At 39.9% G+C, this 7,456-nt stretch overlaps 1 non-coding gene across 1 annotated transcript; it reads right to left on the reverse strand.

Annotated features, from left to right (window-relative positions):
* Positions 1 to 598: 598 nt before the first annotated feature.
* LOC131170928 (small nucleolar RNA R71) lies at positions 599 to 705 on the reverse strand. Its single transcript, XR_009141692.1, has one exon. It is a non-coding gene; the product is annotated as a small nucleolar RNA R71 (small nucleolar RNA).
* Between the last annotated feature and the right edge of the window lie 6,751 nt (positions 706 to 7,456).

A 7,456-nucleotide genomic window follows, 5' to 3' on the forward strand; every position in this document is an offset into this window, starting at 1 on the left:
GCTTATTTAGGCATTTACATTTACTATTTAAATTTACTTAATTTGTTTTTATTCTTTTATTTTCTCTCAGGTATTTGGTTGGGTGTATGACCCGAACAAAGTCGGAGGAAGAAATTTTATACTTGGATCCCGAGATAGATAGGACTTTAAGAACCATCAGGAGAGAAAGGAGACATCAAGAACAAGATCAAAAATTTTAGAAACTCCTATCATGGCCAATAACAATAACTAGCCAAGACCCTTAAGGGCCTACGGAGCCCCATCTATCCAAGGATTCCAGCCTAGTATTACAAGACCCACAGTGGAGGCCAACAATTTTGAACTAAAACCAGTATGGGTCCAGATGATTCAACAGACCTAGTTTGGAGGTTCACCTACAAAAGATCCACACTACTACCTCCAGTGCTTTCTTGCCCTATGTGACACATTCAAGATGAATGGAGTCTCTGATCAAGCTATAAGACTCAGAGCATTCCCATTCTCCCTTCGAGATAGAGCAAGGAAGTGGTTACTCTCTCAACCAGCTGAAACATTCACCACTTGGGAAGACCTCTTGCAGGCTTTTTTAGCAAGGTATTTCCCAACTGTAAAGACTGCAAAATTGAGGGTTGAACTCAATACCTTTAGGCAAAAAGAAGGTGAATCACTCTATGACGCATGGGAGAGATATAAAAACCTACAGAGGGAATGTCCACATCATGGCATACAGGATTAGCTCCTAGTTCATAAATTTTATAATGGACTATTGCCATCTACAAGGAGCACAGTAGATTCAGTTGTGGAAGGAGACCTGATGGAGAAAACAGTAACACAAGCTCTTGAACTTTTGTAGAGGGTCACTTATCACAACTATGAGTGGACAAATGAAAAGGGATACACAAGAAGAACAGCAGGGATCCTAGAAGTGGATGCCTTAAGCATGATAAATGCTCAGTTTGATCAACTAACCAAAAGGCTTGATAGAAAGCAAGCCATTGCTATAGGGATGAGCAACAAACACTACGACAGCTGTGGAGGAGGATGTGTAATTCAAAATGCATCAACTTCAATGAACCCTCTATAAAACAGCTAAACTATGTGAATAACGGAGGAAACTTCAACCAGAGGTAGCTCAACAATCCATATTCAAATACTTACAACCCTGGATGGAGAAACCATCTTAACTTCTCATGGTCCAACTCACAGAATCAACCCATGAACAAGCAGCAAGGGTACAGACCACCAATACCCCCAGGTTTTCAAAACAAAGGACAAAGCCTTGCACAGCCACCACCACCACCTCCTCAACCTCAACAGCCTGAACCAAGGTGGACTATGGAATCCATGATGGAAGGCTTCTTAGTATCCCAACAACAGCTGAATGAAATGATAAAACAATTAGCTTCTAAAATGGACCAACTAGCTACCCACAATAAGATGCTTGAAAACCAAATTGCTCAACAGGCAAGTTCTTCAAGCAAGGCTGTTGGTAAATTGCCAAGTCAACTAGAGATAAACCCCAAAGAGCACTGTAAGGCAATTACCTTGAGGAGCAGCAGGACTAGAAAAACAACCATCAGAGGAAAAATCAACTAAGAAAACCTTTAATGAATTTGATAACCAAACAGAAGAGAAGGAGGAAGAAGCTAAAAAGAATTAGGAAGAGGAAACAAAGAAAAAGAAGTTACTAGAGCCATATCAACCTCCTTTACCTTTTCCCCTGAGATTCCAGAAGGCTAAATTAGATAAGCAGTTTGGAAAGTTTTTAGAAGTTTTACAGAAACTCTACATTAACATTCCTTTCACAGAAGCACTTTCTCAGATGCCATCCTATGCTAAGTTCCTTTAAAAAATTCTTTCAAAGAAAAGAAGGCTGAAAGACTATTAGATTGTTGCTCTTACAGAGGAATGTAGTGCCACATTGCAAAATAAGCTGCCACCAAAGCTCAAGGATCCAGGAAACTTCTCCATACCTTGTCTTATTGGTAATATGAAAATAGACAAGGCACTTTGCGATCTAGGTGCAAGTGTGAGTCTGATGCCTTTATCAATATGTTAGAAGCTGGATGTAGGAGAGCTCAAACCCATAACAATTTCACTGCAGTTGGCTGATCTATCTGTCAAGTACCCGATTGGCATCCTAGAGAACATCCCCATTAAGGTGGGAAAATTCTTCATTCTTGTTGATTTTATTGTCCTAGAAATGGAAGAGGACGTCCAGATTTCTATCATCCTAGGAAGACTTTTCTTGGCAACTGTCGGAGCTATCATAGATGTTAAGAATGGGCAGTTAACTCTCAAGGTAGGAGATGAAGAAGTAGAATTCAACCTGTTCAGAGCAATAAAGCATAAACTTGAACCTGATGAATGCTTAAGAGTTAACATAATTGACAAGCTAGTTGAAGAGGAATCTCACAAAACACATCCTGAAGATCCTCTTGAAGCATGCATAGCGCACAGCCACACAGCAGAAAATGAAAACACAAATATTGCAGCTTGTGCAAAATCTTTAGAAGCTAGCCCATCCCTAACCTTAACTCAAGCTCTCTAGGTAGAGGAGCTAAAGGAGGAGCAACACAAAAGCAAGTCACAGGAAGACACCAAATAGGTAGAATTAAAACTTCTCCCCTCCACACTAAGGTACGCATTCTTGGACTCAAACTCTAAATGTCCAGTTATTATAAATGCTAGCCTATCAAATGTAGAAAATGAAAACTTATTAAAGGTACTTAGGACCCGTAGCAAGACTATAAGGTATAAAATAAAATACCTGAAAGGGATTAGTCCTTCAATTTGCATGCATAGGATACCTATGGAGGAAAATAACAAACCTACTATTGAAATCAAAGGAGACTTAACCCAAACATGAAAGAAGTAGTTAAGAAGGAAATTCTGAAACTATTAGATGCAGGTATTATATGCCTAATTTTTGATAGTAAATGGGTTAGTCCAGTGTATGTAGTGCCTAAGAAGGGTAAGACAACTGTTATTCAAAATGCAAACAATGAATTAATCCCTACTAGGGTAGTCACTAGTTGGTGCATGTTCATAGATTATAGGAAATTAAATAATGCCATCAGAAAAGACCATTTTCCTCTCCCTTTCATAGATCAAATGTTAGAAAGGCTAGTAAAACATTCCTATTTTTGCTATCTAGATGGGTATTCAAGATTTTTTCAAATTTCTATTCACCTAGAAGACCAAGAAAAGACCACATTCACATGCCCTTATGGAACCTTTGCATATAGAAGAATGCTTTTTGGTTTTTGTAATGCCCCTACCACTTTTCAAAGATGCATGATGGCCATTTTTGCTAATTACATTGAAAATATTATGAAAGTTTTTATGGATTATTTTTCTGTTTATAGAACTACTTTTGATGAATGCCTAGCTAACCTATCCAAAGTATTACAAAGATGTGAAGAATCAAACCTGGTTCTAAATTGAGAAAAATGTCACTTCTTGGTAAGGGAAGGTATAGTTTTTGGGCACCTAATATAAGAAAGAGGAATTAAAGTTGACAGGGCAAAAATTGAACTTATTAAAAAGATGCCACCTCCAACACCAGTCAAAGGAGTGTGAAGCTTTTTGGAACATGCAGGCTTCTACAGAAGATTTATTAAAGATTTTTCCAAAATAGCTAAGCCACTTACTAACTTGTTAAGTTAAGATGTTCCCTTTGATTTTGATGAAAATTACCTTGTCTCTTTCAATAGGATCAAAAAAGCTTTAATTTTAGCACCAATTATGCAATCACTTGATTGGGAGCTGCCATTTGAGGTGATGTATGATGCAAGTGACTATACAGTTGGAGCAATAATCGAACAAAGGAAGGATAAGAAGCTCCATGCCATTTACTATGATAGCAAAACACTTGACGACGAACAAATCAACTATGCTACCACAGAAAAGGAATTCCTAGTAGTGGTGTTTGTAATTAACAAATTCAAATCCTTCCTACTTGGATCAAAAGTCATTGTATCCATAGACCATGCTATCATCTAGTACCTTTTGAATAAGAAGGAAGTAAAACCAAGGTTGATTCGATGGATTTTACTCCTACAAGAATTTGACCTTGAAATCAAGGACAAAAAGGGATCCAAGAACATAGTAGTTGACCACCTCTCAAGGCTGAAATAGGAAGACATAGGGGACACTGAGGATTTACCAATTGATAACTCATTTTCTGATGAGTAGTTATTAGCATTCTCCCAAGCTCCATGGTATGCTGACTTTGTTAATTATCTTGTATGTAGGGTATTGCCACCAAACATGTCTTACCAGCAAAGGAAGAAATTCCTGCATGATGTGCGATTTTACACATGGGAAGAACCTCTGCTGTACAAGAGATGCAATGATGGGCTACTAAGAAGATGTTTATCGAAGGAAGACATAGAGAACATTCTGCAGTACTGCCATTCATCATCATATGGAGGACATTTTGGCATCACAAAAATAGCAACTAAGATTTTGCAAGCAGGGTTTTACTGGCCAAATATATTTAAGGATGTGAGATCCTTTGTGTTGGCTTGTGATCAATGCCAAAGAACAGGGAACATCTCAAGAAGGAATGAAATGCCACTGCACGATGTAATTGAAATAGAACTATTTAACGTGTGGGGAATAGACTTTATGGGTCCATTCCTAACCTCCTTTGGAAACAAGTATATCCTGGTTGGTATTGATTATGTGTCAAAATGGGTAGAAGCAATAGCCACACCAACTAATGATGCCAGAGTGGTCACAAAATTCCTTAAGAAGAACATCTTCACAAGATTTGGCACACCATGGGCAATAATCAGTGATGGAGGAAGTCACTTCTACAATCAACAATTTGAAATATTATTGAAGAAATACGGAGTGACTCACAAAGTGACAATACCTTACCATCCTCAAACCAGTGGTTAAGTAGAAGTTTCAAACAGGTATCTGAAACATATCCTTGAGAAAACAGTTAATCGCTCAAGGAAGGACTAGTCTATGAAGCTAAATGATGCACTATGGGCATACCGCACTGCATATAAAACTCCCATTAGAACAACACCCTTTCGCCTGGTTTATGGAAAATCTTGCCACCTCCCTGTCGAACTTGAATACAAAGCCTATTGGGCAATTCAGACCCTAAATTTTAACCTAAAGGCTGCTGGTGAGAAAAGGTTTCTACAACTCAATAAACTAGAAGAAATCAGGCAGGATGCCTATGAGAATGCTAAAATCTTTAAGGACAAGGCCAAAAGATGGCACGACAGACGCATATCAAGGAAAGAGATCAAGGAAGGAGACCTTGTCTTGCTATTCAATTCGAGATTAAAACTCTTCCTAGGGAAGTTCAGGTCAAGATGGTCCAGACCCTTTAAGGTAACTCAAGTCTTCCCACATAGAGCAGTAGAAGTATGGAGTGAAACCTCAGGTGCCTTCAAAGTCAATGGGCAGAGATTGAAGCCATACTTCTCAGGGGATAAAATTGAGGATGGATTCACCCAATCCTACAGCACCCCTCTAACTCAATAATGAAGCTGATGAACAGTCCAGCTAATGACCACAAACAAGCGCTCTTTGGGAGGTAACCCAAATACTTTTGTAACCCTTCTTTTGATTTTTATTATTTTACTTTATGTTCTTTAATTTTTGAAGGTACCCCAAAACACAATTCTGTAACAGCAAGGAGCTAAAAACAAGGGAGGAGTGAAAACGTCAAGTCAAAACCACATAAGAGAAGATTGCACAAAACCAGGGAAGTAACTCTGTAGCTAATCTTTGCATTCATTTCATTCATATAGATAGAGATATTTTAGCATGAATAAAATAAAATAAAATAAAATAAAAGAAGAACGTGAAATTTAGACAGGCCATGTATATAGTTTTACACGCCCTTTGTAACAAACTAGAAACTTAGAAACACACTTGCATAAGCTCCAGAAACTTACACGGGTTGACCCCGTGTAATGTTACATGCCCCATGCTTCATATAAGAAGAGAGAAATTCTAAGTTAAGGGAGACAGAAAGTTACACTGGTCCTTAAATAAATTTACACGTGTTGTATAACTTGACTAGCAAAGCAACTTTCGAACAGAGAGTTATATGGGTCCTTGGACTGTGACTCGTGTAGTGATACACGACCCGTATATCGAGTTGTAGACTCGATACAAGGGGCGCCAAAATGCACGAAATGAAGGGACAAACACCCAATTAAATTCTCCTGACACCCCTTAAATTCCCATTCTTCCTCTCCACACCTCTTCCTCTTTAAAAACCTCTCAAATTCCCACTCTATTCATAAACCTTAGCTTTTCTCTCTCCCTCTAAACATCAATGGCTCCTGCTAAATGCCCAGCAAGAAGAATGGGCTCTTCCTCAAGACAAGGAAGAGATTCCTCACCATCACCACCCTTGCCATCACCACAATGCCCAAGAACAAGGCAACCACAGTAAAGCCCACCTCAACCATAGTCGCAAGCCACGCCCCATCCCCAACCACAACCCCTACAACCAGCACAACTGGAATTCTCCATTGTCTGGCCATTCCACAATTCCACCCACAAAGATTTGTGCACACGGCTTAACAACAGGAGAATTATCTCTACAAAGTACATGGCCTTCGCGTTGCTGGAACAACTAGGCCTGCAGGAGGAGATTGATGGGCTATTTTCAAGCATTGGATGGACTCGATTCACCCAAATCCAATTCTCAGACTATACAAACACCACGCTTGAGTTCCTTGGGAGATTTAAGGCCACCTTATGGCCTATAGACAGAGAAGACAAGGGCAGGATCGAGTTTTGATTGCTCGTGTCGATCGGGTAATGAACATGGATGAATTTAATGCAATATTCGACTTTAACAGCACCGGGTTCCAGGAGATTCCACAAAATAGGATGATCTATAATAACGTGGACTTTTGGCTCTCCATTACACCGAACACCAAAGTCTCCAACTCCAATAAATCCAAATCTTTAGGTATAACTAGCCCCGCTCTGAGACATATGCACAGGCTATCTACTCACACCATTATGGGCCGTGGTGAGAGCTTGGGCATTGTAAAAGCCAATGAGCTTATCTTCATATGGTGCATGGTCACCGGCCAACATTTCAGAACCAATTTCTTCCTGTGTAACCATCTGCACTGCATATCCCATCAGCCTATGGGGCACACAGTGCTTGGTGGTCTCATCACAGCCATAGCACTCCACTTCGAATTCGTCCCTGGACATCACAGCCTGCGTTCCATCACTTGCATCACTAGGATCAAGCAAACCATCTACATATCCATGGGAATAAGTAAAAAGGTTGGAAACACATGCTTCCTCGTTGATGCAGAAGGGAACGTTATCCCTAAGCAGGAAAAAGCAAGGGAATAGCTGGGTGAACCCTCACAGGCCTAGGAGGAAGCACAAGAGCCACTCCACCATGAGTCCCTCGCTAGAGTACCTCAATACACACCACCACCCACAGACCCTGTCCTCGCATACCTTCAGG

The sequence above is a fragment of the Hevea brasiliensis genome, chromosome 11, assembly GCF_030052815.1.
Source record: "Hevea brasiliensis isolate MT/VB/25A 57/8 chromosome 11, ASM3005281v1, whole genome shotgun sequence".
In the NCBI taxonomy this organism is placed as follows: Eukaryota; Viridiplantae; Streptophyta; class Magnoliopsida; order Malpighiales; family Euphorbiaceae; genus Hevea; species Hevea brasiliensis.